This window comes from Ursus arctos, unplaced genomic scaffold (genome assembly GCF_023065955.2).
Source record: "Ursus arctos isolate Adak ecotype North America unplaced genomic scaffold, UrsArc2.0 scaffold_15, whole genome shotgun sequence".
Classification (NCBI taxonomy): Eukaryota; Metazoa; Chordata; class Mammalia; order Carnivora; family Ursidae; genus Ursus; species Ursus arctos.
This window is the reverse complement of record NW_026622819.1, coordinates 47,840,937-47,860,057: the sequence shown is the minus strand read 5'-3', so window position 1 is coordinate 47,860,057 and position 19,121 is coordinate 47,840,937. Positions and strand designations below refer to the sequence as shown.

At 41.7% G+C, this 19,121-nt stretch overlaps 1 protein-coding gene and 1 long non-coding RNA gene across 15 annotated transcripts in view; one reads left to right on the top strand and one right to left on the bottom strand.

The window, feature by feature from the left end:
- EBF1 (EBF transcription factor 1) overlaps positions 1–19,121 on the top strand; it is a 384,748-nt gene that overhangs the window by 62,906 nt on the left and 302,721 nt on the right. The window lies entirely within an intron of this gene.
- Positions 1–19,121, bottom strand: part of LOC130543716 (uncharacterized) — a 50,702-nt gene extending 31,581 nt beyond the window's left edge. The window contains exon 1 of the long non-coding RNA XR_008959230.1: positions 1–19,121. This exon is cut by the window's left edge and continues 15,351 nt beyond it. This is a non-coding gene — a long non-coding RNA (uncharacterized LOC130543716).

Here is a 19,121-nt window from a genome sequence, read left to right as displayed (position 1 = left end):
AATTAACCATGGACAGATGATGATATTCATTCTAGAAAAGATGATTTCAAATAACTTGAAAATACGATGGAATTTAATCCGTAGGGCATCTTCTGAATTTGTAAACTTTGGGACGCTCATTAATTATTTACAGGTATTTGCATATTTCTTTTACTCTGACTGAAGAGTAAATCCGTTTTGATGTGCTATACATCCCAGTCCCTACCACAAGACATCCAAATTTAATTATGTTATCGGTTGCCATACGCTCTCACTGTCAAGAAGGAACCCTGCCCTGCTACAGCCCTCCCTCCGAAAAAGATGTTTTTAACTTTTGTGTAAAGTCTTTCTTCAGTTTCCTGTCCGCATCCTCCAGCATCTCAAAGCATTGTTTCTGAAGTTTAATGGAATTTGTCGTAGGTCAAGAAAAGGAAGCCATGTGAAGCTTTTGTTTTTTCTCTCCCTTCAATGAAAGGGAAAGGAAAAAAAATTCACTTGAATTCAGCGCTAACTTTATGTTTGTTGATCGTTTACCATTTCTGTATCCAGGATCTAATCTTACGATTAATGGTAGGAAAAGCCAGGGCTCTGGTGTTAGCCTCAGAATTTGCTTTTCCTGTGCTGTGGCGTGGAAGGAAGAGAGGGCTGCAATGCGCACGAGAACGTCCGAAAGCACGTTCAGGTGTGCCCCACTTCCCGTCTTCCATGTGGCTGCGCCTGTGAATTTGGGCCTTGCATTTAAGTTTTGCGTTCCACGTTCGAATGATTTGTTGATTATCACTTTGGGAATTTTTAAGTTTGCGTTTTGGTATTTGGTCTCTATATTTAGTTTGGGGGTGGGGCGGATGTGGGAGGGTGGAGAAAGGAGGGGAGGGAAAGAGAGGGAATAGAATATTTGACTATTTTTTTTATGTGACATTTTCAGTCTTGCTTTCTTTCTGTCTGTGTGGGGCTCAGCTAAATGGAGAACATAGTTAACGAAATGACTTGAGAGCTCTTGATAGCCTCTTGAGATAATTTGGTTGTAAGCACTGCACAAAATGCATTGTCTGGGTATACTCATTCCAAGTGCTAATTGTGAATGCTCAATTTTTAAGGAAGCCAATGTCATAATACTGTTCACGGCAATTCCAAAATAAATATTAGTGAGACACTTTAAAAGGACGGGGTGGTGTAAGAGAGATAGAGAGACAGACAGTTTTTCTTGCCATGAAATTCTTTCGTAATTTAACATGGGCCCGGCTGTAGGGCACAGGAGTTGCCCACGTTCAAGAATAATAAAATATAGATAAGAGAACTATTGAAGAAGTTAGAAATACCACTTGGTTTTATGCCAGCTTTATGTAACAGTCCAAGGAAACTAGTTAGGAGCTGATCAAGGAAGAGTGGTATGTCTTGGTTTCTAAATATAGCTGTTTTGGGTAGATGAGGGGACTTTATTCTTACGAGATACATATAATGAAAAGAGACTGGACTTTGGAATCAGGTGGTGCTGGCTTTGAGTCCTGACTACCACTGGTTCCTGAGCAAGTTAATTAATTTACCTCGTGTCTTTGATTTGTCCAGCAGGGGTAAGAGTACCTAACTTCCCGGGGCTGTGGATTGAGGACCGGGGATTACAGGAGATGATTCTGGCACATATTGTATAAATGCGTGGTGGTTGTACTATTACTAGTCTTCAGAAAACGAAGCAGGGGTATTTGTTAGAACCCACTGGTGTTGATTGGACGTTTTGGGATTGGTCTTGGTAGAGATTCTAAACCGAAAACAATCCACATATTCCAGAGCATCCAACAATGTATTCACCAGAAAAACCTAAAAGGAAAACACAGTTTGACATTGAAAAAAAATCTCTTTAACCATTAAAATTCCTTCAGAGACACGGGGGGTGGGGTGGGGTGGAGGGGGGTGGCAGACTTTCAACTACCCCCACAAATATGGAGGTTTTGTTTTTTATTTTAACTACAAGTGGCCAAGATTTCCCAACTGTTCTATTTTTACAAATGTAAAAGTTTCATCGCTGGGTCAGATTTAGGGCCTGTGTGGGAAACGGAGCTCTCTGCCAGCAGCACGGCAAGATTCCTGCTGTGTTGTGGTTTCCCTGTATTTTTACATTCCATGCATTGCTGCGCTGTGTCTAGAAGGGAGCTCTAAATCACCGGTGCTTTATGCGGGTTTGCCACCTTTTGACTCGGGCTTCAGAATTACTGCATTATTTTACAAGAGGGTCCGCTGGTGAGCCGGCTACAGATTCGGCCTCCTCCCCTTCTCCCAGCTCCACCCTCACTTCCCCAGGGGCGGTCAAAGGTAAACTTTATATAGCACAGGAAACATTTGGGACTGCTAATAAACAAATGCGAGACACGATGAAGCTTTAATTGTTGGATGTGCACACGCACTCGAGCACGAAAGTAAGCCTGGGTGACATGGCAAGGGGAGGAGGGCGTTACTGCCCCCCCCCCGCCCCCCACCATGGACAGACTTCTTAAGGACAGTTTCTGTGCCTTAGTGGATTCCAGGCACGTTGTGGGAGAGTTCTACATACATGGTAGTCGCCTTCCCAGCCGGGGGTCCCCGGCTATCCATTCCTACAGCTCCAGCCCTTGATCAGCCCCTGCTGCCTCGCTGGCCTCCCAGCTGGTCTCCTGGGCCCTCCTCCTCACCGTCCACTGTGCCCGGTCCAGGCCTCCGTACACATGAGAGCCACGGTGGTCTCCATGATGTCCAGTTCTGAACATGTCACTTCTGCTCACAGATGTTTGCTGGAGCACTCTGCCCCCTTAGTAAAGCCGGAATTATTTGGCCTGTGGGTTCCAACCACCTCTTCAGCCTCATATTCCTTGAATGTCCCCCAGGTGCCTTATGCTTCTGCGACTCAGATTTCTTCCTTTTCCCAGATCCAGTTCGTGCTTTCCCATCTCCATGTTCTGACTTCTCTTCTTCCTTCTGCCTGGCTACCTTTCCCACCTGCTTCTTCTGCATGAGGCCTTCCTCCAGCCCCTCCAGAAGGAATCCCTCCTGCCTCTTTCTACTGCTTTTTTTCATGGTTGGATTTTAATTTAAAAATATATCTATTTATTCAACCAATACTTATGGAGTATCTCTTCTATGCCAGTCCTTTGCTGGTTGCTGAAAGGCAGAGAGAAATAATAATGCATGGGCCCCTGGCCATCAAGGTTATTTTTAAAAGTTTTTTTTTCTTTAATAAGTTATAAAAGTAATTTAACTACATTACTGAAAAATTGGGAGAGAAATAAAAAAAAAGGAAAGAAAAACCCCACAATCTGACCATACTTATCACATGGCATTTTATTTTATTTTATTTTATCTATTTTAATTTTTTTTTAAAGATTTTATTTATTTATTTGACAAAGATAGAGACAGCCAGTGAGAGAGGGAACACAAGCAGGGGGAGTGGGAGAGGAAGAAGCAGGCTCATAGCAGAGGAGCCTGATGTGGGGCTCGATCCCACAACGCCCGGATCATGCCCTGAGCCGAAGGCAGACGCTTAACCACTGTGCCACCCAGGCGCCCCCATCACATGGCATTTTAAATTCATGTCGACTTTTAAAAAGCTATCATGGTATAACTACAGTTGTGTATTCTTTGTTTTAAATGCTCATATGATTCTGATACTATATATATTTATATATAATTTTCCACATCACTAAATAGTTCATATTTAATGGATAATAAATTATTTTCCTATTGTTTAAGTTGGGTGTTTTTTCATTTTTCACTATTATAAAGAATACTAATGAGAATATTCGTATTTATAGTTATTTTTATAATTTGGATTATTTTTTAAAAGAATAGATTTTTCTAAAAAAAATTAAGTATCAGAACTCCTTTTTCAAGTAAACTCTGTTATGTAAGGATCCCGATTATATATGAAAGAGACTATGCTTGTTGTCGTGGGGTAGGGTATCTAAACCTCTTCTCCCCCTTTCATAACCACCAGAGGCCTTGGGGCTCCTCTGCAGAGCCCCAGGGCTTTGTAGAAAATACTTTGAAAGCCTTGTGTTAAGTCTCAGAAGAAGAATTACTTTTTCAGACGTTACATTTTCATGGCTCTCAATGCAGAACGTCAAATGGTTTTCCAACAACTTGAGTTCCCTGTGCTCAATTCTATTGATTATTTGTGTGAGTACCAGTTTCTCTAGATCTTTGCCAGCATTGTGTATTATCATTAAATTTACCGTTTTGTAATTTAATACATGAAAATTGGACTTTGGTGTATATGTCTCTTTTTTTTTTTTAAAGATTTTATTTATTTATGTGACAGAGAGACAGCCAGCGAGAGAGGGAACACAGCAGGGGGAGTGGGAGAGGAAGAAGCAGGCTCCCAGCGGAGAAGCCTGATGTGGGGCTCGATCCCCGCACGCCGGGATCACGCCCTGAGCCGAAGGCAGACGCTTTAACGACTGCGCTACCCAGGCGCCCCTGGTGTATATGTCTCTTATTACCGGCATGGTTGTGCATTTTTCCATGTTTGCATCTGTTATTTACATGTCCTTCTTTGTGACTTCCGCATTTCCTTCTCGTCGAGGACCTCTTTATTGGAATCTTAGTATTTTTATAATCGGTTTCTTTAAATCTTTATGTAGTAAGGGTAATAGCTATCAAAAATAATGTCTTACACATATTTTAGGGTTGGGAAATGCATATGAGTGATTCTTCCACTTTGTTTGCAAAATGAATACCTAAGATTTCATTCTTATAAAACTCTGGTTTAAGCCCATTGTGGTAAAGCAGGCTTTGTATTCTCCATAGCAACTGACGTTGAGTCATATATGCATCAGATGTTCTGAAAATGCTAGCTGGATGGATAAAGTTACTATGACAAGTGCTTACTGTTTTCCATCCTTGGTGCTCATCATGTCCCTGTTTGGGCTCTGGTCTCTACCCCTGCCACTGTCCCCACTGCCCCGGGTTGCTTCCGCCACACTCCAGCCTCCCTGGCCTTCTGACAGGCCAAACCCATTCATGCCTTGGGAACTTGGTGTTTCTTTCTTCTGGAACTTTTCTTGCAGAACATTCATGACTGCTTCCTTCTTGCTTTTCAGCTCAAATGTCACTTTCTCAGAGAAACCTTTTTCTCTTGCTTTCCTTTCTATCTTTCCATCCATCCAACACTCCATTCATCCTTTAACAAATGTTTGTTGAGTCCATATTACTTTACTTGGCTAAGGGGATATGGTAGTGAACAAAATGGATGAAGCCCTGCTCTCATCAAAATATCTTGTTTGTTTCCTTGTTAATGGTATGATTCTCTCCCTTCCATCCACAGAATGATAACTCTTTGTGAACAGGTACTTTGTTCTTCTTGTTCGTTGTTCCATTCTAGGCCCGCATACACTAAATAAATATTTGATGAGTGAATAAATGTTTCACATACTCCCCCCTCCCACCCCCAGTATGGTACCATTTCAATTGCTTGGAGTGTTGATGGCATCTTTTTAGAAGCTTAAACTTTCTTAGCCTAGCAGTCCATTTTAATTGGTTTCTCACTAGCTCATCACTAAGTTCCTGAATAGAATGAAAAGAAGTGTTGTTCTGTTTCCCCCATCTGCACCCCAAGTCTCCTTGTTCCCATCCTGCCACCCTGTTCTTCCTTTAGTGCATGAGCCCAGCTCCCGTTGGGGAGAGAGGATGACCATCTCTCATCTAGAGCCTGCTGGGATTTTTCAAGCACTATCCATACACTTAAAATAGAGACACTTCAGAAAGTAGGAAGCAGTTGCACAAAGCTCCAGCTTCAACCTGCTTTTTTTTTTTTTAATGTTTTGTTATTATATTATGTTAGTCACCATACAGTACATCCCTGGTTTCTGATGTAAAGTTCGATGATTCATTAGTTGCGTGTAACACCCAGTGCTCCATGCAATACGTGCCCTCCTTACTACCCATCACCAGTCTATCCCATTCCCCCACCCCCCTTCCCTCTGAAGCCCTCAGTTTGTTTTAATAATAGAAACCCTTATTTGCCAAGTTCATGTCAGTTTTTCCCTTGCAACCTTTATTTGGAAAAGGAATGGACTGAAGTTCATTCTTCCAAAAGAGAGTAAATGAAAAATCCATATGAGCGGGGGGAACCCTGAGGATGACAATCTTGAAAGTACTTTATACAACTCGGGAGCTGCAAAGATCTGAGATTCAGCAGTGCTCTCCCCTGTTGACCAACTGTTGTGTGAGGGCTGGAAAATTAAGACTAGAGGAGGAGGAGCTGGGATCAGAATCTCCTTGTTTCAATTCAGTGTTTATCAGATGCCAGCTATATACTAGGCATAACGCTGAGTAGACTGATTAAGACGTGGATTACGCTCCCACAGGGCTAACATTTTAGGGCAGTGCTGAGGATCACCCGTGTCAGAATCTCCGAATTACTTTGGTCAAATGAAGTTTCCCAAGCCCCTGCCAGAATCAGAATTTCTGGGAACGGGTGACTGAGAATTTACATTTTCAAGAAGCATCTCTTAGGACTTTTTTTTTTTTTTTTTTTTTTTTTTTGCATTCTCAGGCCTACAAAAGTTGATCTGGTAATGTGGGAGAGAATGATAGTAAACATTTATTGAGTGTTGACTGTTAAGTATCTCAGGCAGCCTAACCTGATGAAGGAGTGAGCAGTGGTCTGGGAAGACTCCTCAAAGTAGTGGTATTTCAGTGGTGACTTGGAGAAGTTAGTCTAACTAGGAGGGGATGGGGTCTAGGCCTTGTCTAGGATAAACCATATATTAATAGGAGGAAGAATTTTGGAAGTCTCTGAGAAATACTGAGGTCATCAGAGTGTATGAGCATAATGTCCATGTGTTTACCGACAATGAAGGATAGGAGTAGTGTGCAAGTAGGGATTTCTTACTTATGAAAAAAATTCAGGCTGTGTAGACAGTGGCACTGTCTCTGCTGAAATGCTGGGCATACCCTCTTGAGGCCAGAAGAGTCAACTGGGTGGGGTTAGTGGAAATTTGGCAGGACCTAAACCAAATGAAATAGACCCAATCTCTTCTTTCTCTCCATTTTTTGTTTTGTTGGATTTCCCCCCAGTGGAAACTTGTGTGTGCTGTAGACAGATGTCTATTTTTCCCTCTTATCTTAGAGACACAGGGAGGGTGAGGGGCAGACAAAGGAAGGTTTGATGGCTAGAAAATAAAGAAAGTGGCACTGACCTTATGCTTGTCAATCATGCTATATTCTTCCCAGGTAGAAGTTCTAAAAAAAAAAAAAAATTGCTGGACTGATGTCCTTGATTTCAATTATCTAGGATTGTATTAAGCTTAGGGAAAGAAAAGTTTGGGAACATGGAATGCTTCTAAGACTTCTAGCTCTGACTTATACAGAGCATGGAGAACTGTGAGTCCAGCTTCTGGATCTTTTTTTTGTGCTGGGAAACAATAGCCTGGTGCGTCTTTGGGATGGTAAGAGTAATGGTGGCCAGCCTAGGTTTGCCCGTTAATGAAGCGCTTGTGCCATGGACTTTGTTGGCTGTTGGCTCAGGTTTTCCCATCTTTGCTGGTGGGAAATGTTATTTTTGCCCCCACCATTGTGAAGTCTTCTGTTTGCTTGGTTTGTTAGCGCTGACCGGCTTCCATGTATATCCTCTTCTGTCTCCTGTGGTCTTAAATGTTCTTACCCTGACCTAGTTATTTAAAAGTGTGAATTTGTTGATTTGGGGATATTTGTGTTCAACCTAGAATTTTCCCCCCTAAGTCTGAATGATAAGAAAACTAGTCTTCATTAACACAGAAGCCTGCTCACCAAAATACTTGCTAAATCTGGCTGTAGAATTTGACTTCATGACCTTTTAGGGTGGTGAATGTCAAAGACTGAGCCCGGGGCAGTGTGAAATAATAAACAACTGGGCTGTAAGATCCAGCTTGACGGGCATCATCTGACATCGCCTCCCTGAATTTATTAGAGTTAATCAATCCAGGCTGAAAAACGGAGCTAGCAAATCCCACCCACCATGCTCTATTTCATTCACACTTACACCGGGTAATAGAAGTTTGTGCGTTTGTTTCACTAGTGGATTTTGTTGAGACAATCAAAGGTGTGTACCCAAATGGGCACTCCTCAGATGTAACCTGAAGAGTGATAAAATGCCCGAGAAGAAAATCACCAAGTTGTTTCAGTTGAATCGGTCAGGGCTTTTTTCCGGAGGTAAAACTTATTCTTCCTTTTCTAAGGTACATGTTGGCGGTGACTAAAGTTAGCAGGAATCACATCTCATTTCAAACATCCAGACAGACCTGTAGAGATACATTAAGGAGACGACCCATTGAAAGAGAACTACCTATAGAAAAATCTTTCAGGGTTCAGGCTAGGGCAGCTGCTTGTGACCTCAAAGATTGGAAATAAAAGGGCTGCTATTAGTTCCACGTCGGTTCTCAGAGTGAATGTTGCAGGGTGATGGAGGGTGTTAAGCTGTCAAATACTAGCAAGGGTTAATAAGGTTAAGGAAGAAATAAAAGCTGGTCAACAATAAAGCAGTGTGGATAAATCAGCTCCAATAAATAAAGCCTGTCACGTTATGTATACGCTGTGCGGGAAAAACAAAAATCATAACTCACGTACTCAGGCAATAGTTACAGATTTGGCGCTGGGACATCCCAGATTATTTCCTTGGGCGTCTTGCGTGCTCACTTAGAGACCTCTGCAGCCCCTTCCCTCTCTGGAAATCACTTAATCGCTTTCCTTGTGGGAGAATTCGCTAACATCAATCAGAGAGAGTAAAATATAAGAAGAGCAGAGCCAGGGTAGCTTAGCACCTGATGTCAAGGAAAGGCCATTATAGGCGACCGCACCAAGGAGGTGATTCACTTTCAATCTCCTTTGACCTCTGCCCTGGAAAGGGAGGTCAGAGGATGCCTTCTGTGTGGGCTAAGTTTGCCCAGCTGACTGGAGAAATGCAGGGCATGGTGACCAAAGGATTTTGCAATGTCTTCTGTATATTTCCTATCAGTAGCTCAAGGTCCTGAGGGCTATGTAGCTGATATGCCTTCACACCAATAGATACTTGTCATTTGGCCACAGCAAAGTCTTGGGAACAGAAGTCTTGCAGAAGAGGTGGCTCTTTTGACCTATGTTGGTATGTAAATGCCAGGTTCAGGTTCTGGCTCAGTTGTAAGTGGTTGATCACTGGTCATCTCAACTGGCCCATGAGCCTCACTGTTATTGTTTCATGTCTACTTCCAAACCCAGGGGCCATGGAGAATACTTCTGATTAGCAATCAGTCTCACTTAGAAGTGATTCTATAAAGCATAAATAGCAAGGAGTCACTTGACGTATTTATTTTTTAAAGAAACATATCCCCACTTATACATCTAAATGAGTAATTTCCCTCTGGGAAGCCATGAGCTTATATGATTTCTTTAAACCTTGGTTTGCCCTTAGTCTGGAGCATGTTACTTTGAATATCCTTGATAGAGATAAGTCTTCATTTTGGGGGGCTCTGTTTAGAAAGAGCCAAATGTTAGAAATTAAGCAAGTGGTCAACTTGTATGATTTTCTTTGTTGCATTTGATCATGAAGTATGAGTAATGGGTTTTTTTGTTCGGTTGTGTTTGAGGTAGGACAATAAGGGAATTTCTAAAAGAGAAATTCCAAAAATATATCAAGCAAGGGCCATTAAATTGGGAAAATTTCATGGTTATGCCAAGGTTTAAGTGTGGGTAGGCATGTCGGTTAAGCATCAGCCCTATCATTTCATCGTCCAGGATGTCAACTGTGGATCAAGTAAAGTTTGTGAAGGTGAGGTTTCTATTCTCAGGAAGCATCTTCTAGCAGGCAATTATAAATCTATGAAAAGTGACCTTGGTGGCTTCTCTGCTTGGATCTGTTGAGCCTTTGGTAGTTGGCTTGTGGGGTGTATAGGTTTCTAGGATTCTCAACATCAGGGGTGGCCCAAGTTACAGAGATTTTGTCTGAATACTGTCGGCCTTCCCATTCTAGGAAATAAAATTCTTACCTTAAACTGCTATTTTTTTTTTAACCAACAATTCATCTTTCCTTGCTTGAGTAATCCCAGGAGCAATCTAAAGAAAGAATTTTGATTCCAAAGAAACAAACTCAGAAAGCTGTGAATTGTTAAGAAAACATGCTCGCTTCTCATGTGCCTGTCTCTCCTCTCCCCCATTCCCCACTCTCTCCCTCACTTCCACATTTAACCTAGAATGGTTTTATTTAGATAGCAATGCTTGATTATTTTTACATGGATTGATTTCCTATCAGTGGGTTCTCTCTGTCATACTTCATGCTATTTCATAGTAAGTAATACATTTGGCTGTTCTTTTAGGATGCTTCTGGATTTCCCTATAAATTTAAACAGAGTGGGAGGTATGGAAACTAGCTTCTAGAATTTTGTTTTTGTGAGTAAAAGACAAAGTCAGGTAAAGATTAAACAAATACAATTTTTTCCTATCGACATCTACGTGTTCCGAACCATACAAATTAGCAACTTCGCAAATGTAATATGGTGGAGGAAGAGCTCCTATGTCCCAAAGGCTTCACTCCTTGAGACTGTCTTCAGGACACACAACATAGTGAGCTTCATTCATATCAGTCTAAGGAAGAAGGACAATGGGAAGACTTATGAAAAAAATAACTCAGGCATCAGACAGACCGGGTTTGAGTTTCAGCATTTTCCTTACCAGTCGGAAGGCTTGACTTGGTTCAGTCTGGGCTTCATTTCCTTATCTGTACAATAGGCATAATTCCTGTTTCATAGGTTTTTTAGTACTGTATATATCACGTAACTATCATATGCCACGATAAAATGAGCACTCAATGGTCTCTTCATTTGCTTCTTTTGTCTAAAGTTATTTGCTAAAAATGAATTGCACAAACTTAGTCTTTTTTTTTTTAGTGAGAAAATTCTGGCACTGATATAGAAAATAAATTAATATTTGCTTAAGAGTTCTCTTTTCTACAAGTGAAGGAGAGCTTTTTATTACTGTAAATGGCCTCAAGCTTTCACAATTCCCAAAGCAGAGAAATAAGTCCAGGAACTTTGCTATATTGAAGGAAGAGATGGGAAGGCAAGGTCCAAATTCAGGGCCATTTGGAAATATAATCATTTCATTTCACAATTCCTTTTCATATTTTATTCAGAGAATTACAAAATCTTTTTTAAACTCAAATGCGAAAAAAGAGAAACCTTTGATTAAAAAAATTCTTGCATGTCCTATTCTTTTCCTCTCTGTCCGTCTCTCTGCCCATCCACATCTCATTGAATACCACTGAGGTGGCCAGTCGCCTTGAGGAACACGTGACATTGCGTCTTCAGAAAAACAGAGAAGACTGTTTTTAGTCTTTCCTTCTTCATTATATACAAACTGCGAGGCAGAAAGCCTTTTTGCCTGTCCTCTAATTCCTTTGCCCATATCCTTAATTAGTGTTTTTATGGTTAATCCCTACCATATATCTTTAAGAGTTTCGCATGAGTCGGCTCCCTACAAGTTTTATTGCATTCAAAATAGAGGCAAGCTGGTAGTGTGTGATGGTGGGAATATATACAGTCACCGAGAGGGGCTGGCTGTTACTTGTAATTGATTGCTCACTGAAGCCTGCCCGCGCACTTTACCCCGAGGCCTCGCTCTCCTCCATATGCCTAGTGTCAGAACTTGGAAGCCAGCTGGTCAGTCAGCGCACATCCTGTGGGAAGCAGCAGACACAGGCGGCCGGGTAGCCATCAGCCTCCCTGAGCACATTTCCTCTGTGTTTTGATAATAGTTCTGTAAGCTTTAATTATGCTGTGTGACAACACATTCATGAACTATCAAAATAAATCCTTTGAGGAGATGGCTGCTAGCAAGTTTTGAAGCAACAGTGCTTGTTGCAGAGGAGGAGCGAGGCAATCAGATTTTTCTGGGTCCCCCTCGACGTTGAAGCCCGATGAAACGTTCTCCTGCCTGTTCTCTCGTGTTGACAAATGCTCCTTTTAAAGCTGTGCCCTTAAGAAGTTAACGGAAGACACTGATTGCAACACGCGAGTGTATCCCACACAAGGGCTTTACAATTAGCAGCGGTAATGTGAGCATAAAAGCTGTGCCCCAATATCGGTATATAATCTGAGGGAACACTGCGGGGACCATTAAGGCCATTTACAGTTGAGACGGAGACTAATGGTATTAAATTATTACAGCTATTGCTAAAGGGGCATTCTAAGTGAATCCCTTCCAGCTGGGTTGGTTGTATATGCTCTTTGTCAACAGCACAGTCCTTTAAGGATATCCTTATTGTTCCTGATCGTTTAGACGTGATGCCATGTGCTTTACTGAAAGTCTAAATAACACCCAACAAAAAGACTGGGAATTAGTATTTGATTAAACTTGGCTTAGAGTTAAGTGGAGCTGGGTGGTTCTTAGGCAAAGCCCACTTGCCTTTATACACACATACGTGTGCCTGTGGGCTCACATAGGGGATGGTCTGCATTCATGAACTGTGTGCGACAGCGTTCTGTTGCCTGGTTACACGTGCACAGGTGGACCCATAAGTCAGAGCTGTTTGCATTGTTCTATGTGATTGTTCTACTTGGAACATGGCAGAATTTAGGGGATTAGAGTATCAGAAGGGAATTCTGTTTAGAATCCAAGTTTTTAAGAAATAAGAGCAATTTATAATCTTCAGCACACATCAGTCCCTCTCTTTCTCTTGTTTCCCCCCTGTGAGCGTGATTGACTGAGAGATTATGTGAATGTCCTTTGAGGTTAAGATATTAATTAATTAATTAATAAGTTAATTAATTTTTAAGTAGGCTCCATGCCCAGTGTAGAGCCCAGCATGGGGCTTGAACTCACAACCCTGAGGTCGAGACCTGAACTGAGATCGAGAGTTGGACGCTTAGCCTACTGAGCCACCCCAAAGTTAAGATATTTTAGCTCGCCAAACACCTAATTAAACATTGCAAAACTCCTTTACAGAATAATTGAATATTAGGGTCTTTGGTTTTAAAATTGAAAGCAAATTTAAATTAAAGCAAGGAAGATGCAAAGAGAAATTTGGGAATAATTCAAAGTCACCACTGAGCTTGAACAGTGAACAAGGCATGAATTAATAACCAGAAGCACAAGACAGAAAAGACTGAAGCACACAGAAGAGCCCTGCTTCTCAGGCAGGGATCAAAGGTCATTGCAAATAAGATCAAGTAGGTTGCCATATTAAGTATATTCATATTTATCACTGTAACTATTATGCTATGTATGTGTGTTTCCTTCCTATTGTACACGTTAATTACATAATTAGATAATTAAATAACTTTTGTTAATTGCCCCCATAGTTTGCCTTGGTCAGATATATTTATCGAGCATCTGCTCACTTCATGAGTTGCACTGTCCTGGGCACTTACAAGGAAGAGGAGAATCCTATCAGACATGATTCTTGCCTCAGAGAGTTCGTAATCGGGTTGTGAAGGATAAACAGCAGAAAAGGTAAACGCGTTCAATGTCATTATACGGTACTGGTTGTGACTCTGATACAAGGTGACAGAAGGGATGGAGTGAATACGGTCAATGCGTAGCAGCCTAGAACTGCCGCGAGGAGGAAGAGAGGAGAATGCAGAGGATCCCCCAACCCCGAGAGAGCGTGAAGGGCTGCAGGGGGATTGAGCAGAATGGGTTTGGGGACTCCACGAAGGACCCCTGGGTTAAGGCAGAGCCTTGTCTTGGCAAGTGTTGTGCTGGGCTCTGGGAATGCAAGTGGAAAAGACGTCGTCCTACCCTCAGGGAACTTAGAACTTACTGCAGCCATTCTCAATCTCTGCACTGTTCCACTGAAATAAAAATTTGTTTGCGTGAATTTCAAGGAACTCACGATCCCTTTGAAGCCCATTGATTGATTCTGTGACCCAAGGTTAAGAACTGCTGCCCCACGGAAATTCTGGACTCTAAGGTGTGGCTGCTCTGAGGGGGGCAGGAGGACTAAAAACCTGGCAAAGGGATTTGATTGACATGGAAGGCAACAGGGAGCCTCTCAAAAGACCTGCAGAAGATGAGAGAGATAGGCCATTGTCCATCCACCTCATTTTCAGAAGGGGAAACTGAGAGCTAGAGGCAGAGGTCACTGCCCGAGTTCCCCACAGCCGTTCCTAGGGGCTCTTTATCATCCTCGGCTGAATGGACACTGCTGCCTGGGTCAGGCGCTCTTAGGAACGATCGGGGTGGCAGCAAAGGGTGCAAGATGAAAAACTGACCTCAGGTTCACATCTCCTTAGCAGAGACGCTCCAAGAACAATCAGGGGCGATAAGAGAAAAAGAGCATTTAGGAGGAAGCTAAGAACAAAGGATGGAGCCACTGGCATAAAAGAAGATCTACCGAATATAGTTTTCATGCACATCGCCGTCGGCCCTGGAGACACTTCCAGTGGGAAACCTCTTCTTGAACTTTGTGGCAAAGCAGAGAATCTTTGCAATCTTTGAAACCTTTCACTTTGGAAATATCCACAAAACAAATGAGAAAAACAAACATTAATGAGGCAGATATAAAACACTTCGGAGAAAAAATAATTTAGCATTTTTATAGTTGCTATAGAAACACCTCAGCCCTGACTCTTGCTAATTAGTTGGATTTTACACATTTTATATTTGGAAATGCAAATCAGTTTTCATAAATTATTACTTTTTTTTCATTTATACTTGCAGTACTGTTACCAGATACACACAGAAAGTCTAGGATATTATTTAGTTATATAATGTGACATACTTAGTTATATGAGCATGCCATTTATATCCACAAGACATTTCTTAGTTTAAATATTCTTCTGTTAAATGTTGTGGGAAATTATACAGAGATTTATAATTTTTACAGAAGAAAATGAGAAAATGTAAATTATGTAGTGGCTTACTAAAGTGTTTTCTCATGGAGTCTTGAGAGAGAAGGGGGGAGTCCTCCCCCCCTAAATAATAAACATTTGGAAACTTTTCCCTAGTCGTGGGAATTATGGTTGGTTAGGGTGTCTTCTGAACTTTTGGTACTAAACACTCACCATCTGTAAACACTTACTGGACGTTCCCTGATTGGAGAAGACACAGAAATGTTTGGAGAAATGGAATTCTAGGACATGCCCAAGATCTGCCATGGCTTAGAGTCTTATGGAGGGGAGGTGAGTGAACGCTCCAATTCAATCGATGGGAATTGTAGATATATTTTCAGTATATAGTCAGAAGACCAGAGGAACGAAGTTGCAGACTTTGGCTTTATTATTGAAAAGGGGGATTCTTTGACAGACCTGGGTCCAACTCCTGACCTCGCTACTTACCAGCTACAAGATTTAGGGCAAGTTCTTTGACCACTCCAAGCCTGTTCCTGTACAATGAGGAGAAAAAGAATGAAAAAGTCAGAGTTTTTTGGTGAAGATTATAAGAGAATATTTATAAAGTGTTTGGTTTGGGCTCGATACATTATAAGTGCTTACCTGGTGGTATTTATTATAAAATTATTATCATGGTCGATTTTCGTTATGCATACCTTTGTCCTTCTGATTTCAACTATGTGTAGTTGAACAAAAAATAAAACAAACAAACAGAAAAAACTATGTGTAGTTGAACAAGAGAAAAGAAAGCCAAGAGGAAAAGAACAGCTTAAATGGTGTTCTCCATCCCACCGTGTACATGCCTCTGAGTGAGCTCTAAATGTAAATCTGTCAAATCAGACCTTTGTACATAGATATTAACATGTAAGGTTGTAAATGCATATACACCACACTCGATGTGTAGCTTAAGGGATTTTCAAGGATTATTCTGAGTTTATGTAGTTTTAATTTTATACACTGACTTTAGAAGCAAACTCCCACACCACCGTTGAAGCCACCGTATTATTATTGTTGTTGCGTGGCTGATGTTATTATTGGCCTGATGTGAAGAAGCCCGTAGAGTAACTGATGGAAGGACTTGAACTTTCAGCTGAGATCTTGGGATAAATCTGGATGTCCCTGGAGGATTTTGATAAGGTGAGAAAACAGGTAGCAGGGAGAAGTGGTGGAAGACTTTTAAATGGCCAGTGTGAGGGAGACAGGAAAAAAGGAGGTGAGGCAGAAAGTGGGAGATGCTGGGAGCCACCATGACCCCTCTCCTGGAGGTCTTGACAGGGGTGGTGGCAGAGAGGAAACCAACCTCAGAGAAACTGGAGCCACAGAGAGGAGACCGATGGGCGATTAGCCACATGTGGGAAATAAGCAACACAGACAGAAAGATGTTTATATATCCTAGTATTTTTAGAGACCAAGGTCTTTTTAGTGATGTATTTGTATAACAAGGTGTCCTAATGCTTCGGAGCCTTCTCAGTCTTGTGTCTTCAGTTATTTGAAAAGCAGAGTAAACAGGATCACTTCCTTCCCTAGGCTGATTTCCGTCTTTTCCTGAATCAATAAGCAAGGATTTGTTTCTTCTTTGTGTATATGACCCCATTTAAATTCAGGGTTCATGGTAACATAAATGGCAAGTGGGAGGAAAACAAATAAAGTACAAATACATAAATACATTTCTTTTTCAAAATTCACCACATTAAACAAGCCACTAGTTTTGATGTTATCTCTGTTGGTGGTGGCTTTGCTATTTATTTCGCCTACTGGGGTACAGCCAGGCAGGAAGTGTAAGGAATTAGAGCAATGGGGACGGATAGGAACTGTGGCAATTGGAAAGCAAATGCTCCCTTCAGGGAGAGGTGCTAGGTGGGTTCTCAGCTCTATTTGCTCCTTGTTATTTGGACTCCTAGGCTTACCAGATACCGCCTTTCAACAGAAACCAGAAATTGGTATTTTCTTGTGAAATTTGACTTTAAATAATGGCAACTCATTAAAAAATTAAATCACTATGAAAGCCAAAACCAAATGAGTCTGTGGGTTGCTAGTCCGTCACCTTTCTTTTAGAGCTGCACGGTTCAATATGGTGGCCACTAGCTAGACGTGGCTGTTGAGCACCTGCACAATGGCTAGTTCGAATATAGGTACAAAGTATAAAAGACACACTGGATCTTGAAGATTGTCAATATATCAATATCTTTAAAATATTGATTGCATGTTGAAGTGAGAATATTGTGGAAATGTTGAATTAAATAAAACCTATTTATTAAAATTAATTTACCTGGTTATGTTCCCCTTTTAAAATGTGGCTACCAGAAAATTTAAAATGACCTGCATGACTTATATTTGTGGCTTTCATTCTATTTCTGGTGGGCGTGCTGCCTGAGAGTTTGAGCTGAGTTTTCCCACTAAGACACTATCTCAGTTGTGTTTGTGGTTTTCTGTGGATGAAGGTCCATAAACTTGTTCATTTGTGCAGCTCTTTCTTCCTTCATAGATCAACCTGAAGATCAGGAAAGTCCTGCTTTTCTGGTGAGTCCTCCAACCAGGTCCATTTTGATCAAGGATAGAGCTAAAGATGGATCTCATGCCTTGAGTTCAGGTTTCGGTTGGCTGGCAGGTGTGTACCCAGCTGTCCACCCCCCCATCCCTGCTGAGCCCCAGAAGTGATGTCCCAGTCATGGGCACAGAGCCCTTGGTACCTAGGTTCTTCAGAAGAACTTCAGGTGAACTCCTGGGAACCACAGTTCTTTTGTTTGCCTTAATGTAGCGTAAAAGCTTGTTTGTGTTGGAAAAAAAAAGCAAACCCCTTAAATTTGGCCAAGGTGAGGGTAAGCTGTCACTAGCATCATAAGAGTCATGTGATGCTCCCATTTTAACTGAATAAGTGATTTAGTAACTAACACAAGGTGATGGCTGGGACGGGGGTCAGTGAGGCCACGACTGGAAGTACCAACTTAGAAAGAGGGGAAGCCGCTGGATTCTTCTCCCCAGATTTTCCGAGAACACTGTGTCTGTGGGTCTAACTGAGCAAGTACTAGATTCGAATCCAGGGACTATTACTGATCCACCTGCTGGGTGCTAGGTTCAGTAGGGAATGTCTTCATAGACATGGTCTCATTTCTCACTTCATGAAGCATATGTAGTATCTCTATTGAGGTTTTATATGCTTAATACCAAGAGAGGAAAGGAAGAACTTGTCAGTGTCCTCCCATCTCCAGACATATGAGAGCTTTAATAATTTTATTAAAAGCAGGAGAGTTTGAATGTGCAGATGTAAGTATATAGAGTTTCTTTGGTCCAGTTCAGTAGTTCTCAAATTTCAGTGGGTTATAAACACACATCCACCTATGTGATACTTTATGGATGAAGTAAGTGATTTTCAGGGGTCATTTTGACTATGTGTGATTTTTGCTCTTCACGCTAACTTTAGGATCTGACTTCTTGGCTAAGATGTAGCTCCTCTATATGTGTAAGAGTCCTTAGTGCATGATTCCAGGTGCTTAGACCCAGAGATGTACGATAATTACCACCGCTCCCAGTGCTTACAAAATAATGTATGTTCTTGATGTGAAGGTGGGTGGGGTGGGGAGAAAACCCACTACAGCTTAGGTGGTCTCAGTTAGGGAGTGGGGGGTTGGCCGGTCTAGGGGAGACGTTATCTGGAAGTAGAGGTGACAGGGGAAGGCAGGCTGAAAGGGAAAACGGCTGGGTCCCACAGCTGCCTATGTTCAGGGATCCACAGACATTAATTACAGTCCACATTCATGTTATCTCTAGAAGGATCTTCAGTATCAGCTCCAAGATGAGCCCCTGCAAGTTCCAACAGTATCCGTAACGGGGCCCACAAATGAAAGTACGGGCTGAATGTTGGAGCTTTGGTGATTGTTGTGGAGAAGAATTTTGTGAAATTCTTCAACTCTGTGAGAGTTTACTGTTCTTGTGTGAGGAATATGGTGGTAGTAAGCTAGCGTTTTCGGTGAGCTTATTATATGTCAGGACTGTACTAAATATTATGATTACATCTTATGTCATTCACACAATACTCTGACATACGTATGACCCATCTCATTTTATAGACTGGGAAACAGAGAGGTTAAATAATTTACTCGGGGTATCAATTATCTCTATGGGACTGTGGCAGCCAAGATTACAGTTGCTGCAAGCAAGGGGACCTGTGCCCTGCCCCAGCCCCTCCCAAACCAAAATAAAACAGTGAGCTAAATAAGATAGAAGTTTATTACTTTTATATAAGTGATGCCTAGAGAGGTAAGTAGCCCAGCTCTGCTCTACAAAGCTCTCCAGCCAGGCTCCCTCTACCACATTCTTCTACCGTATGCAGAGTGGCCT